Source organism: Podarcis cretensis (assembly GCF_951804945.1).
Source record: "Podarcis cretensis genome assembly, chromosome: 15".
Classification (NCBI taxonomy): domain Eukaryota; kingdom Metazoa; phylum Chordata; class Lepidosauria; order Squamata; family Lacertidae; genus Podarcis; species Podarcis cretensis.
Genome location: NC_137185.1, coordinates 27,814,103 through 27,827,478, shown reverse-complemented (window position 1 = coordinate 27,827,478; position 13,376 = coordinate 27,814,103).

Sequence of the window (13,376 nt, the reverse complement as noted above, 5' to 3'; positions counted from 1 at the left end):
GAGCAGCACTCCAGATAGCGGAACAGTGCTACCATGTCGTCATCATCGTCCACCCCCCCTGCAAAAAAACTCCCCTCCTTCAGGCTAAATTTAATTTGCTATTACATTGGTGTAGCAATTTTTCCTCCCGCTGGTGGTGTACATGGTGGTACTCACTTCTCTATTTTATTCCCACAAGAACCCTGTGAGGTGGGTCAGGCTGAGAGACAGTGACTGGCCCAAGGTCACCCAGTGAGCTTCATGGCTGAGCCAGGATTCAAACCCAGACCCTAGTCCTACACTCCAACCACTAAATCACACTAGTATCATATCTGCTTCCTTTGCCCTTTCCTTCGATCGTTTTTTTTTGGGGGGGGGTCAATTGTTTTGATTGTTTATGAATTGGTTGTGTTATTTTTAAAGAGATGAATACATCTTCTTAAACCCTTTGAATCCAGCTTGAATGCTGGCCTGACCCCCCTCATCCTGCCAGCAGAACCCTGAAGCATTACAGTAGCCTTTGACAACTGAATCAGCAGGAGTAAAAAAAATATAAATAAAATGACACTTTCTAGAGTTCAAGTTAGCCATGCAGGCTCTGAGCTTGCTCACTAACCTTCCATCACAGAAAGTCAGGGACAAGGAACTTAGACAAGCCTCTTGTCTTCTTTCTATCCTTTCAAGAAGAGAGTGTGAGGAAAGGAAGGAGGAGAAGGGAAAACAGCCTCGGTCCTGTATACCTGAAGGAGCATCTCCACCCCCATCATTCAGCAATGAGGTCCAGCGCCGAGGGCCTTCTGGTGGTTCCCTCACTGCAAGAAGTGAGGTTACAGGGAACCAGTCAAAGGGCCTTCTCAGTAGTGGCGCCCACCCTGTGGAATGCCCTCCCATCAGATTTCAAGGAAATAAACAACTATCTGACTTTTAGAAGACATCTGAAGGCAGTCCTGTTTAGGGGAGTTTTCAAAGTTTGATGTTTTAGTGTGTTTTTAATATTCTGTTGGGAGCCGCCCAGAGTGGCTGGGGAAACCCAGCCAGATGGGCAGGGTATAAATAAACAAATTATTATTATTATTATTATTATTATTATTATTATTATTATGACAGATGAGGAGGCGATGAAGCATTGAAAGCCGAGACAAAGGTGAGGGGGTGGGCTCAGTTCCTAATGACCCAAATTGGAGACGTTTGTTTCGAAATCACACACACATGTCCAACATGCTTTTCCACCTCTCCTCGTTCTTTGCGTACAGAAGCATCTCCCAATGCTTCCACAGATGGCCGGGGTGGATTGTTCGGCAAGCTGGCTATCAGTAGGGAAATGTAAGTAGGAGCTAAGAACAGGTCCTGGGAGGTGCTCTATTATATCTACAGTGAGAAACTTTTCTTTGTAAACATGTTTCCCATCCATTATTAAGCACCTAGGTCTCATGAAATATTGAAGGCTTGTGCATATGAGTGAAATAAAGGAAGGTGGGCAGGTGGGGTGGGGGTGGGGGGCCCGATCTATTCCATCCCCGGCTCCTGTAGCAGATTCTTTGCAGGCAAACCAAGCCATCATACGACTCTTAAGGATGGCTTTGCTGGACTGGCCAGAGAACCTGCTTGATTTCTGTTTATGTCAGAAGCTGCTAAGTTGGAACTGGAAGTCTCTTGCTCCACATGCAGGAGAAGAAGAAGAAGAGTTTGGATTTGATATCCCACTTTATCACTACTCTAAGGAGTCTCAAAGTGGCTAACAATCTCCTTTCCCTTCCTCCCCCACAACAAACACTCTGTGAGGTGAGTGGGGCTGAGAGACTTCAAAGAAGTGTGACTGGCCCAAGGTCACCCAGCAGATGCATGTGGAGGAGCGGGGATGCGAACCCGGTTCACCAGATTACGAGACTACCACTCTTAACCACTACACCACACTGGCTCCTGTCTGCTTGGTATGGCCCTCCACTCCAACTCTCATTTTGTATCTCCTGGCTGACCTCTGACCAGAGGTGTCAGCTTCTCAAGACAACTGAGGGGGCGCGATGCAACGTCATGGTGACAGGTGCATGACATTATGTGACCACCTGACATCGCACATGAGAAGCCGGGGGCGGAGCCAAATGTCTTCTGAACACTGAAGGGGCCTGGGCCCTAAAAGTAACATGAGAGGGGACATAGGCCTTGCCCGCCCCCCGAACTGGTGCCTGTGCCTCTGGCAGTTTCCAATACCAGTCGTCAGACTACTCACCCTCCACTCCCAATGCTTCTGGGAAGCTCAAAACCTCAGAGCCTTGACTTCAGGGTGGCTATGCACAGGCTCCAGTGTGGAAGGCAGTTGCAAGGTGGCATCTGGTAATGGCTAAGAAATTGACGTTTGGGTTGCACTTCAGTTATGCCTATCTTACAGGGTTGTTGTGAGGATAGGATGAGGGGGCACACGCACACACACACACATATGCAGCAGCACCCTAAATTTTTTGGAGCAACAGGGGTATGAAATGCAATAGACACAAGATAAAATAAACTGCAACGTCAAGCATTCGATTGACGTTGGAGAGAGATTGAGTTGAGAAATAAGACCAAAGGTACATATTGATATAGGAATGTATTAGATAAAATGTAAAGAAAAATACAATAATAAGAGTACATTTATTTGTAAAACATGAATATACAACGGGAGAGACAGGAAGTCCAAAGTGTTGGTATATATATGATTTTGGAATAGATTTTTGCCCTTGTTTTTTTTTCTTTTCTTTTCTTTTAGTATATAAACTTTGTATACATGTTGAAAATTATAGTATAATAAGCCTCGTGATGTAATATGATAATGTTTACCGATGTAACATAAGAACTTTAATAAATAAATAAAATTCAAATAAAAAAATAAACTGACCTACCTTACAGAGCTGTTGCAAGGATTATAGGGTAACCTGCATGGTGTTTTCTTTTCTTAAAACAAAAACAAAACACACCTCAAGAATGTGATATAAAGGGAAAGCATTTGGGTTACTAAGTTACTCCAGATAATGTTGTTTTTTCCTCTCTTTTTTGGGGGGGGAGAGGGTGGGATTCTCATGAAGGCTCCCCTAATTTGAATTTATCTTTTTATTTATTCAGAGAGGTTATGAACCACCCTCCAGCATCCACTCCCACAGCGCCGTACGGTTAAAGGAATAAAACAACACTGTAAAAATGCGACCGTAAGACAATATAAAACACAAAAACAGCAGCGTCACATGACAGCAAACCAGCAGGACTGTAAAGCAACAATTAAAGCCAGCTGCTCAACATGCTAGAAATTTGCTTTCAAAAATTTTTCATTTAAAGGAAGGAAGGAACCATAGCTTGACCAACTGCAGCTAGGACCAGCTAGAAACTAGGCGGAGTCGTAGATCTAAAAAAAGGTAAGATTTGCACATGCTGGCCAGCTTCTGTTTTGACTTGAAATGTTCATTTTGGGCTTCTCAGAAGTACGTAAAGGCAAGAAGTGGTCAAGGGGAGCATCAGCCCACAATGGTGTCCCGCGGAGAGGTCCTGGAATTGCACTCTGGCATCTTCTGGCTGAAGAAAAAAGCACTACCTTCTTCATCAAATTTTATTTTGGAGGCCCTGGCCCTAAAAAGCTGCCCAGCTGGCCTCACCAGTGGATTGTTGTTGTCAGAAAAAGGACCCCCCCCCAAAATGAGCAGGCCACGCTGGAAACTGACAAATCTGTACAAACACATGGTAAAATGGTAAAGGACCCCTGGATGGTTAAGTCCAGTCAAAGGCAACTATGGGGTTGCGGTGCTCATCTCGCTTTCAGGCCGAGAGAGCCAGTGTTTGTCCACAGACAGCTTTCCAGGTCATGTAGCCAGCATGACTAAACCACTTCTGGTGCAACAGAACACAGTGACGGAAACCAGAGCGCACGGAATCGCTGTTTACCTTCCCACCACAGTGGTACCTGTTTATCTACTTGCACTGGTGTGCTTTCAAACTGCTAGGTTGGCAGGAGCTGGGACAGAGCAACAGGAGCTCACCCCACTGCTGGGGTTTGAACCACCAACCTTCTGATTGGCAAACCTAAGAGGCTCAGTGGTTTAGACCAGAGCGCCACCCGCTTCCCTACACAAGCACATTGAGTTCCAATGCAGCACACATGCGCACCCCATCTCTCTCTCGCTCTCTTTGGCAGGCATGAAGCATAAACAAAAATTTCCTTTTTTTTCTTTCTTTTTTTGTAAAGCAACCTCATTCTATTTCAAAAGGGGGATTATACCTGTAACGATAATGTGTGCCTTTAACACCTCCATTTGTGCCCAGGAGTTCCTGCATTTTTTAAATCCTCCACCAACCCGAAACCTGCGGAATACAAAATTGGGTTTGCCCACCCTTGTTTTGGTTTCCACGGAGGAAAGCATCACTTTCTCTTCCCCCTCCCATGCCGCCACCACCTCTCCTGCCATTCATTAGCATTCTGTGTTATTTGTGCCAAAGAGACACTTGAAGACCAACTGCTGCAATAGCAGGCTGGCTCCTCTCTCAGCTTCGGGCTGAGCTCACGAGGGAGTAGGGAGGGAGAGAGAGCAATCCAGCTGAGTGAGTCTGTGCTTGTTGTTGCTTTAAGGTTCAGGTTGTGTGGGTGGCAGCAACAGCACTGCACAGCAGAGGACTGTTTAAAGCGGCAGAACCTGTGGATCCCAGCACTTCTTTGCAAATGGAATCGCAAGCTCACGACCAGTAGACTTCAAAACAATCCCTGCCTGGCCCTTCCACATATGTCAGCTTGTTCAAATCACCTGTGTACCACATGCCCATGCATTACACAGTTTCTTACTGGCTCAGGCATGGACGCGGGTGGCGTTGTGGGCCTCTGGGGCTTGCCGATCGGAAGGTCAGCGGTTTGAATCCCAGCGACAAGGTGAGCTCCGATTGTTCTCTCCCAGCTGCTGCCAACCTAGCAATTCGAAAGCACGCAAGTGCAAGTAGATAAATAGGTACCTCTGCGACGGGAAGGTAAACGGTGTTTCCATGCACTCTGGTTTCTGTCACGGTGTTCCGTTGCACCAGAAGTGATTTAGCCATACTGGCCACATGATCTGGAAAGCTGTCTGTGGACAAATGCCGGCTCCTTCGGTCTGAAAGCAAGATGAGTGCCACAACCCCATAGTCGCCTTTGACTGGACTTAACTCTCCAGGGGTCCTTTACCTTTTACATTTACCTTACTGGCTCAGACACATGCACTGTTAAAAGGGTTGATACTTTTGCACACGACTGACTGTGCCTGTTATCCATGCACTATGGTTCCCCTAACTATGTGGCATAGCTGAAGAGCCACCCCCCCTTACCCTTCAGCTCCATTTAAGCCAGCATTGCACAAAGTAGGTATAGAATCACAGAACTGTAGAGTTGGAAGGGACCACAAGGGCCATCTGATGCAACTCCCTGCAGTGCAGGAATACTTCATGTGGACCACGAACCCACAACCCTGAGATTAAGAGTCTCATGCTCTATATTGACTGAGCCATCTCAGCTTGTATATTTTCTTTCCTTCTTTAAAAGGGATTCCTTCTTGTTTTACCCTCCCCTCCTGCTCTGCTAGGCAAAAGGTGCTGCAAGCAACTAACACAGAATTTGCAAACAGGAATAATATCTAAAAACTGACTGTGATTAAACAAAGCAAAACAGAGCAACTTTGTGAACCAGCTTTATAAACAGTGCTTTAAAAGACAGCAGCTAAAGTGGGGGGAGCCCTGGCTGAATTAGGAGGTCTCTGCTTGGCCCCAGAAAGGCATGAGGCTTGGGCCATGAAAATAGGCACATGGAGTAGAGTTCCAATGTCAGGGTGCCATCACTGAAAAGGCTCTATCAAGGGTCCCTGCCTGCCTATTGTCTGAAGGGGTAGGTGGGCTTAAGAAAGACCTTTGAATAAATTTTGACTCCTCAAGCTGGTAAGGAGCCTGCTGTAAGGAGCCACCATTTAAAGACACCCACTTCATACATTTTTAGCATAAGAACATGAGAAGAACCTGCTGAATGAGGCAAGGAGCCCATCTAGTCCTTCCTCCTATTCTTGCAGTGACCAACCAGGGGCTTGTTCTAGGAAGCCAGCAAACAGGACATGAGCACAACAGCACTCTGCCCACCTGTGATTCCCAGCATCTGGTATTCAGAAACATAATTGCTGAAATTTGCCTTTTTTTAGAGATTACACCAAAGTGGACTGCAGACAAAAAGGGGTCAAGATCTCTTCTGAGTTCTTCTGGAGGTTGATTACATGTGCCTGAAAAGTGAAAATCTGGGATTCTGGGATTTTAAAAGATTTTTTTAAATCCTACTTGCAATACTTCTGGGTTTCCCCAGACATTTTGCTGATTCACCATTTTCAAGCCCATTTCCTGGCTGTATCCGGGAAAATCTTGACTTATGGCAGCCCTAGTATCACTGCAGGTGGGAGCAGACATGGAATACTCCTCTCTCTCTCTCTCTCTCTCTCTCTCTCTCTCTCTCTCTCTCTGTGTGTGTGTGTGTGTGTGTGTGTGAGAGAGAGAGAGAGAGAGAGAGAGAGAGAGAGATATCTTTGCACAAGGAAAACTATCATGTCCTAGCTTAGAAATGTCACAAACATCCTGGTGGTTTTTTTTTTTGTGTGTGCACATGGATCTATCACTAAGACTATATTATGACGCAGAAAAGGGAGCTGACAGATTCATGGAGGATTGGTCCTTTTCAGTGTCATCACAAAGCTACACGGTGCATCACGGTACCAGTTACTCCATGAGGCAGGGGGAAACAACAGCAGTGAAGGACTTTTGCCCTCGTGCCATGCTGGTAGCTTTCTTAGAGTTTACTGGTTGGCTAGTGGAGGAGACCGGATGTTGGACTGGGTGGGTTGATCCAACATAATTCTTCTCAGTGACAATTAGACCTGAGAGTCTTGGGGACACAGCCTGGGGTCTTGTCCAGAGAAAACATCTCACAGACCCACCAAACGCAGTCTCACCATAGTCCTATGGGAGAGGTCTTGCTTAGAAGCTGGTGCAATCAGCACACCCAAGAGATTCTCTGCATCTCGAAAAGACCTGCATTTGTATGACAAGGCAAGTATCGAATCAGTGGCCACCCATTCCATCGTGGGCTGTGCTTTCTTTTTGGTCCATTTTCTTTTCATTGATTTTTTTTCATCATTTTATTTTGTTTTTGTTTTTTTGTTCTCTGGCCACCATATGATGGCATGCCAAGCTGTGGCACTTACTGTAATTTCATACAGTTCTCCAGACAGATATTGAAAAGGCATCTGGAAAAATTGATAGCGTATCAAGCCTGAGATTTCATAGAAGTCATTTTCAGAATACCCAGCCGTAGGTGCAGTGATGGTCTGCTCCTGTTGTTCGAGGAGGCGAGAGCAGAGGCAGCAAGGGGGTCTTGTGATCTTAGAGCTCCACCTGCAGAACTGCAGTGAGCAGTGCAGACTGGCAAAGAAACAGTTCCCCACCGAGAAAGGACATTGTGCAGTGACTTTTGTGCCTTTGCAAAACAACAACAATTCTTTACTTAGTCCTACAGATGGGCCATTTGAGGTGTTAGGGGAGGGGTAGTACCTCTGGTGGGGGACACATTGTGTTCCTTCTGGGCTTGTCCACCTTTGGTCCCCACCTGGCACTCAGCCTCACCTGTGGCTCCCAAAATTTGTCAGCAGTCACACCCTGGGAATGGCTTCAACTGGCTGGCTAAACCAGGTGAGGGTAGCTGATGGACCCATCAAACCCTCAGTGAATTTGGGACTGCATGCAAAAACAAGCTCCAGCAGATTGAGTGGACAAGCAAATAGTGGAGTCCCTAAGACAGTTGCATGGTGCCTTGTACTCCTTCGTCCGTCAACTCCTGCAGCCAAGCTGGTGCCAAACGTACTGCTCTGCTTTCCTTTGGACCACATCAGAGAGGCCAAGAGGGGGTTTTGTCATCTGGGCAGCCCAAGACATCCATTTATATTGCCCAGGCTTGCACCCTAGATGCAGTCTGGCTCCGTTGTCTCTCAGGACATATGCCAACAACAAGAAGTTGTACAGAAGAGGGAATTTCAGCGAGTATAGGTTGTCATGCAAGCTACACCTGCTGAAATCCTCCACAATTATTAAAGGTGCAGGAATCCTGGCTTCTCCTTCTCTGTTCAATTTACCACTCTAACCCATGGCTTCTCCTACCCATCCTTCCCCTGGTCTCTTGGTCCACCAACACTTCATTTCCTATGTAGCTCACCTGGAGCTCGGATCAATTACAGCAGGGCTTTCTTGGGGGAGGAAGGCACAACAGGTAACCCTTTGTTGTTGCTGTTTAGTCGTTTAGTCGTGTCCGACTCTTCGTGACCCCATGGACCAGAGCACGCCAGGCACTCCTGTCTTCCACTGCCTCCCACAGTTTGGTCAAACTCATGCTGGGAGCTTCGAGAACACTGTCCAACCATCTCGTCCTCTGTCGTCCCCTTCTCCTTGTGCCCTCAATCTTTTCCAACATCAGGGTCTTTTCCAGAGAGTCTTCTCTTCTCATGAGGTGGCCAAAGTATTGGAGTCTCAGCTTCAGGATCTGTCCTTCCAGTGAGCACTCAGGGCTGATCTCCTTAAGAATGGATAGGTTTGATCTTCTTGCAGTCCACGGGACTCTCAAGAGTCTCCTCCAGCACCATAATTCAAAAGCATCAATTCTTCGGCGATCAGCCTTCTTTATGGTCCAGCTCTCACTTCCCTACATCACTACAGGTAACCCTACCTGCCAACAATGTCCCTCATCTCCTGTTCTTCTGCTTTATAGGGTCCCCCCCCCCTACTCCATCACCTTTCTAACTTTTCCCTCCTTTTCTCAACTTCCTTTGCTTCCTTGGACCTTGCTGTCTCCTCCACTTCATATCCCCTTCAGGGCTGAATTCTGATTCAGGTCAGATGAGGGTGGAACGAGGGGAGAACAGGCTTATGCAAGACCACTGAACACAACCCCATGTAAACAATTGCCCATATAACAAAGGAGATTTGTTCTCTGCCAAAGAATAAATGGGTGGCCCCTTTCCTTACCTGGCTGGTGGTGAGGAGAACAATTGCCAGAGTGGTGTGGTATGCGGCACTGCTAGAAGCAGGCAGACGCCAGAGAGGGAGAGCCATGCTTGATGTCTGCTTGAATCCAAGACTTTGATGATGAGGGAAGCAAGACCTTCTGGGATGTTAATGCTGAGAGCCCCTCCATGGTAAGCTACAAGAAAGGAGATTCCGACTAAATATCAGGGGGAAAACTTTCTGACAGTAAGAGCTGTTTGTCAGTGGAACAGTCTCCCTCGGAAGGTTGTGGACTCGCCTTCCTTGGAGGTTCCTTAAGCAGAGGTTGGGTGGCCATCTGCCATGGATGCTTTAGCTGAGATTCCTGCATTGCAAGGGGTTGGGCTAGATGTCCCTTGGGGTCCCTTCCAAGGCCACAATTCTAAGATTCCAGGTTGTATAGATGTGAAAACAAGCCATATATCATAAAGACACCACAGTCTCTGCTGTCCCTCAGTCCCAGGTAACCGAACCTGGGGTAAGCACCTGGAATCTCGCACTGCTCAGAGATTGGGGTGGAACGCAACAGTGTTCTCTAGAATACGCACAGATTAGAGGGTGTGGGGACTGGGTGCTGAGGTGCACAGACATTCACAGGACCTGATCCATGGCCTACAAGCAATGCTTTCTCCTTCAAGAAAGTACAGAAGCACCTTCCACGAGGCATTAGAACATGCAGCCACACACAGAGGCTCCCTCGCTCTTATCCTGCACTCCTCTTGCAATCTTCTTGTGACGTGGATAGTTTTTCTGCTCTTCATGCTTGGCCAGGCTATCAGTTTCCTCGACTTGCCACTGGGCATCCGGCAGCTCACAGTGCCCGTCTTGTGATAAGGAGACAGCAATCATGCTGACTAAGTTGCAGAACATCCAAGTAAAACCTTGGAATTTAGAAAACGGGCCTTTTTATTCAGGAAGCAACCAAAAAAACCTTCAAAGATCAGGCAATTGTAGCAAGTTCAGGGGGGCAGGCTTCTAGATCAAGAAGTGATTTGCATGTGTGAATGAATGGCCTATTGCACATAGAATACCTAAGGAACATTAGGGCACCACCTAACCATGCTTCAGCAAAAATGCAATGCTCTGCAGAGGACTCAGTCTGTACAGTCTGTACAACAAGGGCATGTTCACACATGCATGTCCATGATGAGATTTCTGTAGATGTGTTAACCTGTGTAGACATTCAGTGTCACTTCTGTACACGTGACATTGTGGACACAGCAATACAGCTGCAAATAAAACTTTTAAATGTGTTGTAAAGTGCAATATACAAATGTGACACTAGATGGCAACAGGGAGCTATGCCAAATTCAATGTATTTTTCAAAACTTTTTTTAAAAAGCATTTTTCACAGTGTTTTTTTATATGTGTGTAGATTCCACCCTGTGAAAAAATTAGCCATTGCCTCATATTGGCTTTCTACACCTGCAGGAGGAAATCTTCAGAGTGACCCATGCATAGAGACACGATTCACATGTACTCATGGACCTCGGGCATGGAAAGGGGGGGGGGAACCTCTCACCACTATGCTCCTTTTCCTTAAGAGAGAATGGTGTAACTAAATGCCTGCATGGGGCTTCTTTCAACGTGCAAACCAGCTGCCAAAAAAAGCATTGTGCTTGGCATGACAGATGTGTTGGTGGCGTTACCACCAACATCCCATCACTGCTTGATTGTGATCGCCAAATGATGACTGTGTACATGTGTACAACTGTTAGTGTACAGTGATCAAGTTGGTGCACATGGACTTTATATGATAGCTGGCCCAGAATCATTTTGAAACGCCATTCCAAAAATGGCATCTGGCTGGACTATGGGACTTGTGTATCAACTCAACAGCTTGTCCGACAAGCACCCTCTAGCTGCTCTGCCTTCCTTATGCTGATTCCTTTGCTTCCCATCCGTGGCCCTGGCCTCTTCCTTCCTCCAGGTCCCGACTGCATCTCCATTTGTTGCTAATCCTCGCTGCTGCTCCCGCCCCAGTGTTACTTGACACTTGATTGTCATTTGGCACTGCTCACTCCAGACAAAACTCATACATACACCGAAAGCTCCTTCAGAGCCACAGATAAAACACCGCTCTGACACCTGGCAATTTATCCACATCTCCTTCTCATCTGTCACTCAAAAACCGGCATGGAGATGTAAGGTTGTCAAGGGTGAGTGATCCCTGATGCTTTGAGGAGGCTGGATACGGCCTTTCCCCACTCGTACGGGTTGGGAACCTTGCAAACAGGCAAATGAAAGCATTTACCAGCCTGCTCCCAAACTACCAGAGGTCCCCATGCTTACCAGGGACCGGTGCCTTCTATGAAATGTCCTTGGAAATTACAGCTGCCCTGGAAATGTCACCTTCTTTATCTGTTTCAGCCTAGATGGGCTCCCAAAGCAGCTTACTCTCAAAATGCATACAAGTATAAAAGATATACAAGTAAACACAACTCTAAAGGGATCCATGGAGGGATGTGCACACAAGCAAAGCCTCCTGGTCCTTGCAGTTGGTGAAGATGACAGTCCAGGTTTCAGGATCTTCCCCACTGCCAATGGGATCAGAAGGTGAGCTTGGACTGGCATGAAGGAAAAGATGTCGACCCACAGAAATTGCTACCCTTCTGTCCGTCTGCACTGCAGAATCAAGAGAAATGCAAAATTGATGTGGAGGTCCCTCCTCAGAAAGAAGCCCAACGAGTCTTCATATGAGGGAGATTTTGCAGAGGAGCTTTGTTCATTCCTAAATGCTCACTGAACAGCCCTTTGAGCATCTGGGTGGAGGATTTCCCCAGCCTGGCTATAACTGTATCTGCATCTTGAGTGCATTGGGAATACTGCCTCAGTTTTCCTCATTATAATGCTAGTGCCTCTGTCCTGTTTCCTAATGTTCTTTCCACACTGTCGTGTTATGGATCTGTAGCTTTTTGACCAATACAAAGGCATCCCATGCTAAATTTCATTCACAGCAGTGAGAGTGGTGGGACAAAACAACTAACGTCATTAGACATCGCCACTCCCTCACCCTTTCTGCACATGCTTCTGTTCCCCCATGATTCCTCCAAGAAAACAGCAGGGGGAGGGAATTGTATGCTGTGATATCGCCCCAAATTTTGTCACTTTACTCCCAGTAAGTGGGCTGCAAACAGGTGTTGTTGTTGTTGTTTTTGGAACCAAATAACACATAAATGAGTGCTAAGCATGCACTCTATTCCATTAGTTTTCTTGAAGTGGTGTTTACATTGTGCAAAAGCTCAAATATCATGCAGAAATTTTGGAGAACTGGAATAAACTGCTGTGCAAATGCAGCCCTACCTCTTCAGTCTTCCTTTATGCTCCCCACTTCCTAGATTCTCTTGTGTTGCTTTTTATCTACCTCCCCAATTCTAACCACTCCAAATAACCAATGCTTCTTAATAGAAAAAGGTGCCAGTACTCCTCATGAAGTTACAGGAAGTGTCACACTTTTAACATATATTTTTTAAAAAGTCGGTACTGAGTACCCCCAGAAAAAAGCACTGCAGATAACCATTTGCCTCCCACCACTTCACTACCTGAGGATCATTTTGCCAGCAGCACATCCAGTCTTCCTGCAGGGCATCCATACGGACACCACAACATTGGTAACAACTGTTGTACCTTCCTTAATGTTTCCAAGTCTTCCAGGCCTTCCAAGTGATTCACCCAACAAAATCGAGGTGCTGCAAGTTCAGGACCTACAAAGAGAGCATGTCTCCATTCAATGCACGTTATTTAGCAGAACAGAGCATGTCCCTGTAAGATGTTATCAACAGAATTTCATTGGACCCACCATGACCATGATCTCTGAGCTTGTCACAAATTTCACAAAAATGAGCGGCTGAAGCTGTTCAGGAACGAGATACATAGAGCTATATAGATCCCAAAATGCTTTGTGTTTCGCAAATCAAGAGTATCTTGGATTTCCCTGCTTAACCAAAGCATCTCCTGGGAGCCATAATTAGTGGTTGCTATGATATTGTTATTTTGAGGGGGTTCAGAAGAAGCTCCACCTTCCACAATACGCCTTGTATTTCTTGTGACAGATAGCGACAATCCCCCCTCGGGAATTTGCTGAGAGAATTCAAAAGGATTTTCTATCCTTTTTTTTTTTTTGGCCAGGAAATTCAACTTTAGGCCAAGAAATTATTCCTTTATTCCTTTATTACCTTCCTTCCTTCTCTGGAGCCTTTTGCACACACCCATTCCCCTCCCTCCACAATTAACCATGGCAAGGACAAAGCATTCAGGGCATTTTTTAATCTCTTCCATTTTAATTGGTGAGGGGGAAAAAAGCAATACTCACTCATCAGGCCTCCAAGTCTTAGGAATTTAATTAGATCTAA